At 36.7% G+C, this 18248-nt stretch overlaps 1 protein-coding gene across 1 annotated transcript in view; it reads right to left on the bottom strand.

Annotated features, from left to right (window-relative positions):
• CCDC178 (coiled-coil domain containing 178) overlaps positions 1–18248 on the bottom strand; it is a 410587-nt gene that overhangs the window by 361922 nt on the left and 30417 nt on the right. The gene's annotated exons all lie outside the window — the stretch shown is intronic.

Here is an 18248-nt window from a genome sequence, read left to right as displayed (position 1 = left end):
ACATTTAAAACAAGCAAAATAATGTACAAAACTAAGTTGTAAAAGTGTTGTCCTTGAAAAAGCAACTATAATATCGATATTAAACAAAAACATAGTAGAATATCTTCAGATGTTTCATTTTCGATTGGCTTAACTCTTACAAGAAGGTATTCAAAATAGCACACAGCTATTAAAAGCAAAAAAAAAGTCATTCAGAGTAACATCACCAAAACGGTGGGGTTGGAGACCCTAGCTTCCATCTACCAATAATCATTAACAATCAGACAGTGACATGTAAACAAAAATAGCCTTGGGAAGCTCGAGTCCACTTCAGAAACTTCAGCCACATGGACCAAAAATATAAAAAACAGAACCACCACACGAAATGGCAAGGAAGAGAGCTTCATTTTGTCTGCATTATCCAGTCCCGTAAGTGACACTGGTCATGCTGAGAAAACTCTGGTCTGAAATAGTCCCTCTCCCTGGGAAAGTGGGAGCTACCAGCTTCCCTTTGGGGGCACTGAAATGATAAACAATTCTTATGAATCAAATTTTGGGAGAACTGCACAAAGGATAGTCCTTTATTTCCTCCCACTCAGAGATCAGCAAAGCTGAGAGGCATAAAGATGGCCTGGCACAGGAAAAATGGTAAAGGTTATCAACATCAGGCATGAAGCAGCAATGATCATGTTTCCCAGTGCCTGCTCTGCAGAGGACCTCAGCTTCTTTGTTGGCAAACTTATCTTTCAGAAGTGAAAAAGAATGAGTTTCTGACAAAAAACTGAGAGAGCTCATCACTATTTGACCTGCTTTATAAGAAATGCTGAGAGGAGTTTTTCAAGTTAAAAGGATATGAATTAGTAACACAAAAATAAAAACATAAAACAAGTCAGTAAAGGTAAGTGTATATTCAAATATAGAATACTCCAATACTATAGTGAGGTATTAAATATTTAACTCTAGTATAAAAGTTAAAAGACAGGAATACTAAAATAGCTATAACTGCAATAATTTATTAATAGATACAAAATATAAAAGATTTAAATTGTGACATCAAAGACACAAAATCTGGAGGCAGGGTATTTAAAAGGGTAGAGTTTTTGCATGTGATTGAACTTAAGTTGCTATCAGCTCAAGATAGACTGTTACATCTATTAAATAATTCATTTAAGCTTTAAAGAAACCACAAAGCAAAAACATATAGTAGACACACAAAGAAAAAAAAGAAGGGAATCAGAGTATACTGCTATGAAAAATCATCAATTCAAAAAGGAAGACAGCAAGAGAAGAACAACTAAACAAAAGAACTACAAAACATGCATAAAATATCAACAAGATGCCGTTAGGAAATCCTCATCTGTCAATAATCACTTTTAATGAAAATGAATTAAACTCTCCAATAAAAAAGCACAGAGTGGTTGAGCAAATTAAAAAAAAAAAACAAAAAACAAGACGTATCTATATATATGCTACTACAAGAGACTCATTCCAGATTTAAGGGCATATATAAGCTCAAAATGAAGGGATGAAAAAATACATTCCTTATAAATGGAAACCAAAAGATATCAGAGGCAACTGATACATAAATGTATATTACCTTATACATAGGTATGTCAGACAAAGCAAACCCATTTACAATAGCATGAAAAGAATAAAATGCATAGGAATAAACTTAACCAAGGAACTGAAACATCCATACACAAAAAACTGTAAGATACTGGTGAAAGAAATTGAAGAACAGCAAATAAGTGGAAAGGTTTACTCTTCATTAATGAGAAGAGTAAATATTGTTAAAATGTCCACGTAATTCAATTCTTATCAAAATTCCAATAGCATGTCTCACAGAATTTTTTTTAAATCCTAAAATTCTCTTGGAATATCAACAGACTCCTAAAAAAAAAGGACAACTCCTAATAGCCAAAAGCACCACACTTCCTTATTTCAAACTGCATTACAAATTGCACTACAAAATATATTGCATCTATAATAATCAGAACAGCATGGTACCGAGAGGGTAACAGGCAGGAAGGCCAGGGGTCTCCAAACAGAGGAAATAGGCTGCTGCTACTGCTGCTGCTAAGTCGCTTCAGTCGTGTCCGACTGTGTGACCCCATGGACGGCAGCCCACCAGGCTCCCCCGTCCCTGGGATTCTCCAGGCAAGAACACTGGAGTGGGTTGCCATTTCCTTCTCCAATGCATGAAGGTGAAAAGTGAAAGTGAAGTCGCTCAGTTGTGTCCGACTCTTTGCGACCCTATGGACTGCAGCCTACCAGGCTCCTCCCATCCATGGGATTTTCCAGGCAAGAGTACTGGAATGGGTTGCTATTGCCTTCTCCGAATAGGCTGCAAGTGTCTCTTAAAATTTTGTGTTGCTATGCAGACACCTGGTTCCACCTGAATTTAACTTTTCTCAAATCTTGAACAAACCAATTTGTTTTTCTTATGGAAATGTTTTTCTTAAGTTATGTTAATGAAACTATGCTTTGGAATTTGCCTTTCGGACTAACTTTTTTTTCTTTTCTCAAACCTTGGGCTGATAATAGCTCAACAAACCAGTATTCATATCAATTGTTTCATGACTGGGGGATGACACACCACATGCCATCCTAGCTCAAAAATATACATTGTGGGAGAGGGGCCTGGTGAAACTCCCTCAGCCTTGAGGTGTCTCTCTTATCTGATTAATAGCTTTCTAACAGGCATAAAGCAGCTTGCTAAAACTAGCAAGGGGGGCACTCTCCGTCCCCCTTCTGATGTCTGTGTCAGAAGCTTTCTCTGTCTCTTTTCACACTTTAATAAAACTCTGCTACACAAAAGCACTTGAGTGATCAAGCATGGTCCCTGGTCCCTGGTCCCAAAGTTAAATCTTCTTCAGAGATCACGAATCCAACTCCATTCACCATAAGCTATCAGTACTGGCATGAATACAGATGCATAGATGAATGGAACAAAATACAGAATCCGGAAATCAATGGTCGGGGAAATGAGGAGATGTTGGTCAAAGGGAACAGTTGTAAGAGGAAAACTTCAGGAGATCTAAAGTATAGCATGGAGACTATAGTTAACTGTATTGTATTATATACTTGAAAATAGAAATGAAAGTAGATTATAAACATTTTTCCATAACAACAAAATGATAATTATGTGAAGTAAAGGATGTGTTCAATGATCTTATTGTGGTAAGCATTTTACAATACATACAAACATCAAATCATCATAGTGTACAACTAAATTTACACAGGATGGCTTCCCTGGTGGCTCAGGGGTAAAGAATCTGCCTGCAATTCAGGAGACCTGGGTTCAACCTCTGGGTCAGGAAGATTCCTAGAGAAGGAAAAGGCAATCTACTCCAGTATTTTTGCCTGGGAAATCCCAAGGACAGAGGAGCCTGGAGGTCTACAGTCCACGTGGTCACAAAGAATTGGACATGACTTAGTGACTGCATGACGATAGGACAAACTTAAAACATTACATGTCAATTATATCTCAATAAAGCCGGGAAAATAAAAATAAATAAATTTATGCAAACAGCAAACAGGTAAGTCATCATGTGCCAATATAGAAAGTAGTCCCATGTACAGTGCTAAATGAAAATTAGCAAGACATAGATCTGTAAGTTTTTACATCACTTTTTGTTTTTAAAAAGAGATACAGACATTGATAGATATTTATAGATGCATATAATATACACTGGCCAAAAAATTATTAGGATTGGTTACTATTGGGAAGAAGGAATATATATACAGGGGCAGGGAATTTATCTATTTCATTGTAAAATCTCTGAAATGTTTAAAAATTCTCAAATAGAAGAATATATTATTGTTTGTTTGATGGTATCCTATAAAGTTAAATACATTTCCTACAAATTTAAATAGATTTACTCTACAATGCAGCAATTCCACTCAACTACCCTTTTACCCAAGATACTTAAATATCCAAGAACATCTGTGATAGCTTTACTAATAACAGAAACTGGAAATCTAAATGTCCATCTCTAGAAAAATCAACTTTTAAAAAATATTGAGTAGTTATATAATAGTATAATGCTGAGTAGCAAAAATAATGAGCTAGTAATACACAGAGTAACAGTGGTGAAACTCAAAAGTACATAGAACAAAAATAATCATAAAAAGGGCATTATATAATTCCATTGTTATGAGCCTTAAAAAAAGAGAAAACTAAACTCTTATATATCAAGATAGTGGTTATCTCTGGAAGGTGAGAAACTTTCAGGGGTGATAAATATATCTTCTATCTAAAATGGGGGGATGTACACATTTATCAAAATGAATTATTTTATATGTTAAATATTAAATGTTAAATAAATGAAAAATTTAACATTTGTGCATTTCACTGTATGTAAATTATAAGATAAAAATAGATTCTTTGACTCTAATAGTAGTAAAATACTTCGATAGATTATACAGATATAAGGCCTTCCCTGGTGGCTCAGCTGGTAAAAAATCTGCTGCAATGTGGGAGACCTGGGTTCAAACCATGGGTTGAGAAGATCTCCTGGAGAAGGGAATGACTACCCAACTCCAGGATTCTGGCCTGGAGAATTCCATGGACTATATAAGTCCATGGAGTCACAAAGAGTCGGACACAACTGAGCGACTTTCACTTTCACTTTTACAGATATAAATAAACATCTATGCTAATATTTAATAATAGAATATTTATGTACCAAACCCCACTAAAAATAAAAACAAAGCAGAAGTATATTTACAGCAAGAATATGCAAAACATAAAAGAGATTTCAACTGTTGAAATAGTATAAAAATGATAAAAGATAGTGCTATAAAAGCATTAATAACTACTTTGAATGATTTAAATTTTTCCAAAAGAACAGCCAAACAAAAATTATACTAATAACAGAAAAAAATTTTAAATAAACTATACACATTTTCCCCTGAGAAAGAGAACTTGACATGACCAAATTCTGAAGGAATCTAGAACTTGAGCTAAATAGTATTGAAAGTTACTATTTAAAAGTTAAAGCTAGAGTTAATAAAGATATATTTATGTGTGTGCAATAATACAGCAACATCATATTTTAAAAATAGTGCAATTTTTTTGGCTTATTTTTTTTTCTTTTTATTTTAAATTTTATTTTATTTTTAAACTTTACAAAATTGTATTAGTTTTGCCAAATATCAAAATGAATCCGCCACAGGTATACATGTGTTCCCCATCCTGAACCCTCCTCCCTCCTCCCTCCCCATACCATCCCTCTGGGTCGTCCCGGTGCACTAGCCCCAAGCATCCAGTATCGTGCATCGAACCTGGACTGGCAACTCATTTCATACATGATATTATACATGTTTCAATGCCATTCTCCCAAATCTTCCCACCCTCTCCCTCTCCAACAGAGTCCATAAGACTGTTCTATACATCAGTGTCTCTTTTGCTGTCTCGTACACAGGGTTATTGTTACCATCTTTCTAAATTCCATATATAAGCGTTAGTATACTGTATTGGTGTTTTTCTTTCTGGCTTACTTCACTCTGTATAATAGGCTCCAGTTTCAACAAAATTTAGCTAAAAAACACAAGGTGAGATTTTCATTCTTCATCATTCATCTATGGCATATACAGTTTAGAATAATGAAATTATACATAGCATAAGATGAATACAATATGACAAAATTGATATACATATTATGAATTCCATACAGATGTGGAATAACTGCTTTTATTTATTTATTTTTTTAAATTTTATTTTATTTTTAAACTTTACATAATTGTATTAGTTTTGCCAAATATCAAAATGAATCCGCCACAGGCATACATGTGTTCCCCATCCTGAACCCTCCTCCCTCCTCCCTCCCCACACCATCCCTCTGGGTCGTCCCAGTGCACCAGCCCCAAGCATCCAGTATCGCGCATCGAACCTGGACTGGCAACTCGTTTCTTACATGATATTCTACATGTTTCCATGTCACTCTCCCAAATCTTCCCACCCTCTCCCTCTCCCACAGAGTCCATAAGACTGTTCTATACATCAGTGTCTCTTTTGCTGTCTCGTACACCAGGTTATTGTTACCATCTTTCTAAATTCCATATATATGCATTAGTATACTGTATTTATGTTTTTCCTTCTGGCTTACTTCACTCTGTATAATAGGCTCCAGTTTCATCCACCTCATTAGAACTGATTCAAATGTATTCTTTTTAATGGCTGAGTAATACTCCATTGTGTATATGTACCACTGCTTTCTTATCCATTCATCTGCTGATGGACATCTAGGTTGCTTCCATGTCCTGGCTATTATAAACAGTGCTGCGATGAACATTGGGGTACACGTGTCTCTTTCCCTTCTGGTTTCCTCAGTGTGTATGCCCAGCAGTGGGATTGCTGGATCATAAGGCAGTTCTATTTCCAGTTTTTTAAGGAATCTCCACACTGTTCTCCATAGTGGCTGTACTAGTTTGCATTCCCACCAACAGTGTAAGAGGGTTCCCTTTTCTCCACACCCTCTCCAGCACTTATTATTTGTAGACTTTTGGATCGCAGCCATTCTGACTGGTGTGAAATGGTACCTCATAGTGGTTTTGATTTGCATTTCTCTGATAATGAGTGATGTTGAGCATCTTTTCATGTGTTTGTTAGCCATCTGTATATCTTCTTTGGAGAAATAACTGCTTTTAAAGGTAATATTTTTCAACATACTAATTAAATCAGGATGCATCTTAAAATTCAAGGTAGGTCCTAGTTTAACTGATTGCTTTTTATTTCTTCAGTTCAGTTCAGTTCAGTTCAGTCGCTCAGTCGTGTCTGACTCTTTGAGACCCCGTGAATCGCAGCACGCCAGGCCTCCCTGTCCATCACCAACTCCTGGAGTTCACTCAGACTCACGTCCATCGAGTCAGTGATGCCATCCAGCCATCTCATCCTCTGTCGTCCCATTTTTCAAATTCTGTTCAAAATCCATATATATATTTAACTGAATCACTTTGCTGTACATCTGAAACTAACACATTTTTAATCACCTATACTCTAATATAAAATAAAGAGTTAAATATATATACATATGCATATATATATATATATATATATAATCCAATGATACTCTAATAAGTATATAAAGAAAAGATTCTATGATCAAATAACATGGTTTAAGCAAGTATCTTCACTGTAGAACATTTCAGGGCTTTCAATGTTAGTGCTCATTAAAAAAATTTCCAAGTAAAAGGCAAATTATATATAATTTCCCAGTTTTATTTTATCTCAGAATCATTTTTTTCCTTAAGCATAATGTATAATTTATATACAGCAGGACCCTCTTTGAGGAATATCCTAAAACATATTATCTCTCAAATTTTGGAGGAAACAGAATTTAAGAGGGGATTAAAACTGTTAAGCCAGAAAAATTTCTCTCATATAAAATAAAATTCAACATAAAATAATGGGGTATAGTACTCATATTTCTTGGAATGGCAGGATAGGTTCATTAAATCAATTTTTCCATATATCATGATGATATATGTCATGTCTTTTTAATTATGATCATTATATATACACATGAGAGAAAAGCTGAACAAGACAGAAAATATTAGGAAAAAAAATCAAAGGAGATAGGAACCTAGAATTTTCTCTGGAGCACAGAGTATAAAATTGACAATTACGTAAAGGTCATTTGCAGTTCCTGAAAACCTTGGGCCAGCTCCAAAGAAGTTTGATGACATATAAGTGACAGAAAATAATAAAGTCTAGTCTCAAGAATTCTTAATTTAAAGTTCTATGGACAGAACATCCATGAGCTTGGATAAGAAAATTTTTTTCTTTATTTTCAAATACTTTTGTACTTCTTATAAAGCACTTTTTGTATTTTTTATAATATACTAAAAATATATTCTCAAAACAGAGCGTAAGCTTCAACAGACTTTAAAGGGCCTACAGAACAAAAAACGTTAAACCTCTTAACTTCCAGCTAAACTGTCAAATTCACACTGACTTTGGACAGCAAAGGGCTACAGCTTCAGAGTAAATGTAAACCAGAAATCAACAGAACATAAACCACCTCAACAACCTTTAAAAGAACTCAAAGAACTATAGTGAAATGTTCTCCATGTTGAGTGTACACTAAAAGAAAACAAAAACAAAAAATCTCATCGCTGAGACTTTGTGGTCCTCACTTGAAGATTAGATTTTCTTCATTGGAAAGTCCATGGAACTCTCAAGTCACGAATAATTTTAAGTTTGGACCATATCAATAGAGCTCTAGGTTTCTGGCAGAAGCAAAAGTAAATGTAATGCAGAAGAAATCATCTATTTCTTAGGTTTCATGAAACGCCCAGAAATAATTTTCCAAGAATAATAATTAGTATAGAGTCAAAAGTAATCAACTACAAAGAGTAGTAAACACCACAACTCAAATAACACAAAAAATCAATATGAGGTGGACTGAAACCTAAATGTGAAAGTCAAAACTCAAAAATGTTGAGACAGAATGTGGATGGATATCTTCATAATTTCAGGGTAGAGACTGTCTTAATAACATATAAAAAGAAAGAGACATATAGAGAAGAAAAATGACATATAGATAAGAAAAAATATAGAAAGAAATAACATATAAAAAGCTTGAAAAAAAACTTTTATTCATCAAACTGCTACTGCTGCTAAGTCGCTTCAGTCATATCTGACTCTGTGTGACCCCATAGACTGCAGCCCACCAGGCTTTCCCATCCCTGGGATTCTCCAGGCAAGAACACTGGAGTGGGTTGCCATTTCCTTCTCCAATGCATGAAAGTGAAAAGTGAAAGTGAAGTCGCTCAGTCGTGTCCGACTCTTAGCGACCTCATGGACTGCAGCCTACCAGGCTCCTCCGTCCATGGGATTTTCCAGGCAAGAGTACTGGAGTGGGGTGCCATTGCCTTCTCCATTGTTCATCAAAAGGCAATACTAAATAATAAGTAAATTAAAAATATAAGGCACAAGTATAAGAGGATATTAGCTACATACAATTGATTTCAGGCTATTATTCACATTAATTTAAGACCTCTTACAAATTAAGAAGAAAAACTATGTGACTCATTAGAAAACCAGAAAAAAAGACACAAATAGTCAATTTTGAAAAATAAAAACCAAAATACCCAAAAGCACATTAAAAAAATTCAACTTCATAGCAGACAGAAAAATTCAAATGAAAATCACAATTAGATACACTTAAGTCATATGTAAATGGCTAATAATTTTAAAGTGTAGTAATATCACGTGGTAGAAAGAAAATGGAGTAACTGAAACATTCCTACACTGCCATGGCATTGGAAATTAGCGAGTATATTATTCAATAAAGTCAACGACACACATACCATGTACCTATCAGTTCTATTAGTGAGTATATCTTAGTCACACAGAATATGTGTACAAGGATGTTTCTAGAGCACCGTTTGAAATAAACAAAAATTTTCAGGCAAGAATCCTGCAGTGGGTTGCCATTTCCTCCTTGATGGGATCTTTGCAACCTAAGGATCGGACCCAGGGATCAGACCCACGTCTCTTGCATCTTTTGCAACGGAGGCAGATTCTTTACTGCTGAGCCATTCATGTTTATAAAAATTACCAAATCACCATCAGAAGGTTCAAACAAGACTAAATAAAAAGATTAAATAAGCACATAAAATTATTTTTTCTCTTTGATAATAAAAATGTAAATTAGAGCAACTTTAAATTTATATTGTGTCAAGAATACACAGAACTATACAATAAAAGACCTTCATGACCCAGGTAACCATGATGGTGTGATCACTCACCTAGAGCCAGACATCCTGGAATGTGAAGTCAAGAGGGCCTTAGGAAGTATCACTATGAACAAAGCTAGTGGAGGTGATGGAATTCCAGTTGAGCTATTTCAAACCTAAACGATGATGCTGTGAAAGTGATGCACTCAATACACCAGTAAATTTGGAAAACTCAGCAGTGGCCACAGGACTGGAAAAGGTCAGTTTTCATTCCAATCCCCCAAAAAGGCAATGCCAAAGGACATTCAAACTACCGCACAATTGCACTCATCTCACACGCTAGCAAAGAATGTTCAAAATTCTCCAAGGCTTCAACAGTATGTGAACCGTGAACTTTCACATGGTCAGCTGGATTTAGAAAAGGCAGAGAAACCAGATATCAAATTGTCAACATCCATTGGATCACAGAAAAAGCAAAAGAATTAAAGAAAAATATCTATTTTTGCTGTACTGACTACAGCAAAGCCTTTGACAGTGTGGATCACAATAAACTGTGGAAAATTCTTCAAGAGGTGGGACTACCAGACCACTTGACCTGCCTCATGAGAAATCTGTATGCAGGTCAAGGAGCAACAGTTAGAACTGTACATGGAACAACAGACTGGTTCCAAATCGGGAAAGGAGTATGTCAAGGCTGTATATTGCCACCCTGCTTTTTTAACTTATATGCAGAGTACATCATGGGAAATGCTGGGTTGGATGAAGCACAAGCTGGAATCAAGATTGCCAAGAGAAATATCACTAATGTCAGATGCGCAGATGACACCACCCTTATGGCAGAAAGCAAATAAGAACTAAAGAGCCTCTTGATGAAAGTGAAAGAGGAGAGTGAAAAAGTTGGCTTAAAACTCAACATTCAGAAAACTAAGATTACAGCATCCAGTCCCATCACTTCATGACAAACAGATGGGGAAACAATAGAAACAGTGAGAGACTATTTTTCTGGGCTTCAAAAGCACTGCAGATGGTGACTACAGCCATGAAATTAACAGACACTTGCTCCTTGGAAGAAAAGTATGACCAACATAGACAGCATATGAAAAATCAGAGACATTACTTTACCAACAAAGGTCTGTCTAGTCAAAGCTATGGTTTTTCCAGGAGTCATGTATAGATGTGAGAGCGGGACTAAAAAGAAAGCTGAGCACCGAAGAACTGATGCTTTTGAACTGTGGTGTTTGAAAAGACTCTTGAGCGTCCCTAGGACTGCAAGGAGATCCAATCTGTCAATCCTAAAGGAAATCAGTCCTGAATATTCATTGGAAGGACTGATGCTGAAGCTGAAACTCCAATGCTTTGGCCACCTGATGTGAAGAACTGACTCATTGGAAGAGACCTGATGCTGGGAATGATTGAAGGAGGGAGGAGAAGGGGACGACAGAGGATGAGATGGTTGGATGGAATCACCAACGCAATGAACATGAGTTTGAGTAGGCTCTGGCAGTTGGTGATGGACAGGAAAGCCTGGTGTGCTGCAGTCCATGGGGTTATGAAGAGTCAGATAGGATTGAGCAATTTACCTTAACTGAAGTGAACTATATAATTATGATTAGATACGATGTGGTATGTTGTGGCAATACTGATATACCCACACTACTAATAATTTGATACAGTTGTGGAAAACAGTATAGGTGGTTCTTTGAAAAGATTAACAAAATTGACAAACTGTAGCCTAACTAACCAAGGGAACAAAAAGTCAACACTCAAAGTAGTAAAAGCTAGAATGAAAGAAGCATATTACTATCTTAGAGAGTAGTTTATAAGAGAATACTATAAACAAGTGTCTGCCAATAAATTACGTAATCTAAATGAAATGAACAAATTCCTAGAAAGCCACAAACTACCAAACTGATTCAAGGAAAAATAAAAAGTCTGAATAGAACTATAACAAGTAAAAAAAACTAAAACAGTAACAAAAGAAATCCTCCCACAAAGAAAAAATCCTTGAACACAAGGTTTCATTGGTGAACATCATCAAATATTTAAAGAATGTTTCACTAAAGCTTCATAAATTTTGCCAAACAATGAAAGAGGAGCGATACTTGCTAAATATATATATAAGCCCCATATAACCCCGACATTACATTACAAGAAAATAAGAATATATAAAAAAATACTTCCTTAGGAATATGGATCCTCACAACACACTACCAAACTAAGTCTGCTGCTGCTGCTAAGTCTCTTCAGTTGTGTCTGACTCTGTGCGACCCCATAGATGGCAGCCCACCAGGCTCCCCCGTCCCTGGGATTCTGCAGGCAAGAACACTGGAGTGGGTTGCCATTTCCTTCTCCAATGCATGAAAGTGAAAAGTGAAAGTGAAGTCGCTCAGTCCTGTCTGACTCTTTGCAACCCCATGGACTTCAGCCTACCAGGCTCCTCTGTCCATGGGATTTTCCAGGCAAGAGTACTGGAGTGGGGTGCCATTGCCTTCTCTGAAACTAAGTCTAGAGGCATGTTAAAAGAATTATACATCATGTCCAAGTGAGATATAGCCCATAAATATTTCAACATGTAAATCAAACAGCAATATGGATATTAATATTAATAAAAAGAAGAAACCAACACATTTCAATAGATGCAGAAAAATTTCTGACAAAATTCAAACCAATTCTTGATTAAAAATAAAAAACACTCAACAAAATAGGAATAGTAGAAAACTTGTTCAACATGATTTTTTTACCTTGTAAAAAATCCATACCTAACATAAGATATTACAGTAAAGAATGAAGTTTCTTTCCCCTAAGACCAGGAAAAAGACAACCGTATCTAGACTCTTCCATTTTTATTCAACACTGTTCTGCAGGTTTGAGTCAGAGTCATTAGGCAAGAAAGTGAAATAAAAAGCATACAAGATACAATAAAAGCATCAAAAAAATAAAATAGGAATAAAATTAACAAAATAAGTGCAAAATTTGATTGGGTTAAGTTTCACTAGAATCTACATACAAAACAGTGAAAAAAAATCTAAATTAATAGAAAAATACCTTGTGTTAGTGGATTCTAAGACATTACTTTTTGAAAACACCAAAACTCTTCAAAATGATCTATAGGTTCAATGCAATTTCTATCAAATTTCAATAGCCATTTTTCCCCAGAAATTCTCAAACTGACCCTAACATGGAAATGCAAGGGACCTAGTTTAGTTGGATTAATCTTGAAAAAGAAGAGCAAACTTGGGGGGATCATACTTCTTGATTTCAAAAATTACTACAAATCTATAATAATCAGCCAGTGTGGTATTGCCATAAAGACAAACATGTAGCTCAATGGAATAGAATTAAGATTCCTGATATAAACCCATATTTACAGTCAGTTGATTTTTACAAGCATGCCAAGATTATTCAGTGAGGAAAGAACAGTCATTTTTCAACAGTCAGTACTGGGTAAATGAATGCAAAAGAAAGAATTTTGATTCCTACCTCAAACCATGTCAAAAATTAACTCAAAATGGATTATAAACTTAACTACAAGAGACAAAACTATAACTACAAAAAAACATAGGAGTGAATATATGTGGAAAGGAGGAGTAAATATATGTTACCTTGGATATGACATCAAAGGGACAAAAATAAAAATTTTGTGCTGCAAAGGGCAGTATCAAGAAAGTGAAAACACTAACTGAATCACTTTGCTGTACACCTGAAACACTATAAATCAACTATATCTCAATTTTTAAAAAGTCATATAAAAACTCCAAAAAAGGAAAGTGAAAACACAACCCTCACTACAAGCAAAACATTTATAAATCATATATCTAATAAAAGTCTAGTTTCTAAAAAATATAAAGAATTAGTATGACTCAATAGTAGAAAAATACTAACAACCCAATTTAAAAATGGGCCAAAGATTTAAAGAGGTATTTCTCCAAAGAAGATATACAAGTGACAGCAGAGATATTTAAAGATCCTCATCATTAATTATTATTAAAGAAATGCAAATCAAAACCACAAAAAGATGCCATTTCACACCCACTAAGATTGCTCTAATAAAACTTTAAAAAACTAACAGAATTTAACAAGTGTAGACAAGGGGTAGAAAAACAGGAATCCTCATATATTGCTGTTTGGAATGTAAAATATTGCAGCTGCTTTGGAAAAAAAAAAGTTGGCAATTACTCAGAAGGTCAAACATCAAGTTACCAAATGACCCAATTCCATCCAGTGCAAACAGAAGTGAAAACAGATGTCTATATAAAAAACTTTTACTTCAGTATTCATAACAACATTATTCATAACAGCCCCAAAGTGGAAACAATCCAAATACCCATCTACTGATGAATTTATATAACAATATGTGGAATATTCATACAACAGAATATTATTCAGACACAAAAAAGAATCTCGACATAGTTATAATTTAAAAGAAGAGAGACAAAGCCAACTATTTCACCCATTCATTTATACGAACTGTCCGAAACAGCCTCCCATCTCTCCTCCCCACACCCCCAAATAAGTCCCTGCTATGAAAGCAATTCTGTTACCTATGAAATCCTGATTAAACATCAGAAGAAAGGCCATCAAGCTTTAAGGTTGACAGGTAACACCTAGTGTGCACCTGAACCCCATAGGCAGAGCATCCCTGCCTCTCGACGTTCTCGCGATATCTTGAGAAATGCCGGCTGGACGCTCCGGGCAATCATGCCTAAGCATGTGCCGCGCCAGGAATTGTCCTGGAAGTTGTGCAGCGGCCATGCCTTCCTTCAGGCCTCTGCGCTTGCACGTCCCCGCCGCGACCTGGCTGGGGCGCTGGTGTCGGCAAACACTCCATTGGGCTGGACTGAAAGTGGTCACACAAACCCTCGGGAAGGACTGGCCACCCACCTCTGTGGGACCTCAGGTCGGCGGTGAGGCCAAAGGATGCTGACAGGCCTTCATGACAAATATGGGGTGCAGGCCACCTGGGGCTGCTGGAAGATGCGGCCCCGCTTCTGTACCAGCGGATACCATGGATGCCACTGAACAGTTGCTCCTGACACCGGGTCTCCACAAAATACCAGGCTCCATGAACCCGGGCTGGCAGTAGGTACGCGGAGTAGAGTTGGCACCAGGCGGGCAGTGATCTGTGTGGCACCCTTGGGCGGCGTTACATCAAGGACCTCAAAGCGCAGGTCCCGTGCGTCCTCCTGGCGTAGCGCCTTCCGGGACACCAGTCAACACGCCATACATGATCTCCTTGAGGGACGCACACTCGTGGTGATGTCCTTGAGGAGGTCAGGCTGGTGCCGGCGGCCCCAAGCACCACATTTTGCGATTCTCGGCCACGTCCCCCTCGAACTTTGTCAGGTAGCGGGTGGATGCTTGGGCTCCTGATGGCCGACAGCTCTCTCTTGATGTCCATTGTCAGGCCATCGGGGAAGGACAACACTTCCATGTGCAGCCGGTTGTGCCTGTCGCAGTTCTTGAATAGGCAAAGTGCATTTGACTCTTTCGCCGACGACTTCACAGGACCAGTTGACCTGATTGGATTTCTTGATAGGGGCTGCAAGTGAGGTCCTCCCAGCATATCACCGGGTGTGGATCAACTGCACCCGCAAAGGCATGTTCCCTGACTCCTTCATGATGCATCGCCCTTCCAGATCCAATTTGGCCTGTGGCTTTGGCCGCTCCTCCTGCCCGGCTTGGAGGGAGCAGCTGGGTTCTTGGATTCCACAGCGAGCCTGACCATGGGCCTTACACTGAATTTCACCACGCACGTGTAGTGGGCAGGCTCAAAGGAGGCTATGCTGCCTGGCTTCACCAGGAACTAGTCAACACCCACCAGGCCCACAGTGTTCCCACAAGGCAAGTAAATATGTGGTTTCCAGGTACTGGGTGGAGGGGGAATAGAGAGTGGCAGCTCTATAATGGTATAGGGGTGTTTTGGGGGTTATGAACGTATACTGGGATTATAATGGCAAAAAAAAAAAGGGCTTCCCAGGTGGCCTTAGTGCTAAAGAACCTGCCTGCCAATGCAGGAGACTTATGAGATGCAGATTCGATCCCTGGGTGAGGAAGATCCCCAGAGAAGGAAATGCCAACCCATGCCAGTATGCTTGCCTGCAGAATTCCATGGACAGAGGAGCCTGAAGAGCTGTAGTCCATGGACTCCCAAAGAGTGGACACGACTGAAGCAACATAGAATACAGTGGTTGCAAAACCTTGTGATTGTACTGAAAACCCCAAATTGAAAGAAAGAGATGAATTTTTATGGTAGTGTGTGAATTATAACTCTGTTTTAAAGTTAAATACAATATTACCTTTAACAGCACTGAACAAAGCTACATGCTGAGAGACTATGTATGCTGAGTCAATCTTCATGAGTCTGATTTGACATCCAGTTCTTTTTTTTTATGGTTCCCTGGTGGCTCAGATGGTAAAGCGTCTGTCTACGATGCGGGAGACCCAGGTTCAATCCCTGGGTCGGGAAGATCTCCTGGAGAAAGAAATGGCACCCCACTCCAGTACTCTTGCCTGGAAAGTCCCATGGACGGAGGAGCCTGGTAGGCTACAGTCCATGGGGTCGCAAAGAGTCGGACACAACTGATCGACTTCACTTTCACTTTTCACTTTCTTTCTTTTTATTATGTCTATGATGTGTGTGTTAGTCACTTAGTCATGTCCATCTTTTTGTGACCCCATGGACTATAGCCCACCAGGCTCCTCTGTCCATGGATTCTCCAGGCAAGAATACTGGAGTGCATTGCCATTTCCTTCTCCAAGGGATCTTTCTGACCCAGGGATCGAACACAGGTCTCCTACATTGCAGGCAGATTCTTTACCATCTGTGCTATAGGGAAGTCAATGATAGGTCAAGGGAAATTTGTAGCTTTAGGTAATTATAATAGAAAAGAAAAAAAAAAAGGCTGAAAATTAGTGATTTAGGCATTCAAAATTAAGAATATGTGGGAAAAACAAACCCAAAGAAAGTAGAAGTTAGATAAGGGGGCAGTAATATCTGAAATTAACAGAAAGCAGTCCAACAACAGGGAAAACAAACAAACAAACCCAGAGAGAATTTAAAAGGTGAGAAATTACCACTTTGAAAAATTTAACAGCAATAAATACATCTGGCAAAATTGATCAAAGCAAAAGTGAAGAAATAAATACAGTGTTGTGAATGAAAAGGAGGAATATTGCATACAAAGGATATAAAGATAAAACATTATTAATAATATTGTTTTAATACATGTAAAGTTTAACCAAATAAACTTTTAAAGGAAAAATAATAATTTTTCAATAGTGAATTAAGAATAAATAGCCTAAATATAAACAGACCTGTAACTAATAATTTATATCAATAATTTAATATCCCCACAAAAATTAAGACATAAGTTCAGCCAAACATTCAATGAAAGTGACATTGAATATTTTCTTTCAGAGAATAAAAAATGAAGACATCTTCTTCAATTGTGAGATTAATAAACACCTTTATACTAAAATCAGATAAAAACAATGTAAGAAAACTTAGGGGCCAATGTTACTTAAGACCATATATGGAAAAATCCTAAACAAATTACAAAGCAGACCAAATCTAACAATATATTAAGACAATAAATAAAAAAGTTAAATTTGTCCCAGGAATGAAAAGTTTAACAATTGAAAATTCACTTATGCAACTAATTAAATTTAGAGATTACAGAAAAAAAATTAATTGTAAAACACTGTAAATAGATGTAGAAAAAAGCATTCAGAAAGTTCAGTACATGTTTACAGTTTATAGTAAACTATTAAAAATGCTTTGTAAAAATAATATTTAGTAGTGAAATATTGAAAGTCTCATCTCAAAAATCAGGAACAGGGAGATAAATAAGCACAATTGTATTGCATACATTTAACAGAGTAATAAAGGATCTAAACTAAGCAATTTTGTTGTTTAGTCGCTTAGTCATGTCCAACTCTTTTGTGACCCCATGGACTGTAGCCCACCAGTCTCCTCTATCCATAGTATTTCCCAGGCAAGAAATTGGAGTGGGTTACCATTTCCTTCTCCAGGAATTAGATTACACACAAGTAGTACCATGAGGCTGGAAAGAACACAGACCAAGGATACCAAAGTAAAACCACAGAATCTTTTTCTATCAGAAAGAATTTCAAGGATTATCTGTATGTATCTGAGATATAACAACACTGATTAAAAAAACTAGCAATTCCAAGAATGCTTCCTGGGTGATAAACTAAACAATAGAAGAAAGTAAAACTCTGAACTCATTATTTTCAGATGATCTAACTAATATTAGTGAATTAATGCACTAATTAATTAGTGAATTACTGACAGTTAAAATTATGAGATCAAATATGTAAAACTATATAACATGTATTTTAGCATATTTACACTTAATACATGAAACTAAATGTATTTTGAAGAGAGAAGAGGACATAGGGTTCTGTTTCTTAATATTCATTATGAATGCACAGATACTTGATTTTCAGTGTTCTTTGTCCTTTACATATATGTTACAGATATTTTTACAAGTATGAAATATTCCTTTCATACTTGAAAGGTATACTCAACATAGAAAGGTGCTGTTCTCTTAAAAAAAAATACA

The sequence above is a fragment of the Bos taurus genome, chromosome 24 (assembly GCF_002263795.3).
Source record: "Bos taurus isolate L1 Dominette 01449 registration number 42190680 breed Hereford chromosome 24, ARS-UCD2.0, whole genome shotgun sequence".
Classification (NCBI taxonomy): domain Eukaryota; kingdom Metazoa; phylum Chordata; class Mammalia; order Artiodactyla; family Bovidae; genus Bos; species Bos taurus.
The sequence above is the reverse complement of the archived record's forward strand: the minus strand, read 5'-3'. Positions and strand labels throughout refer to the sequence as shown.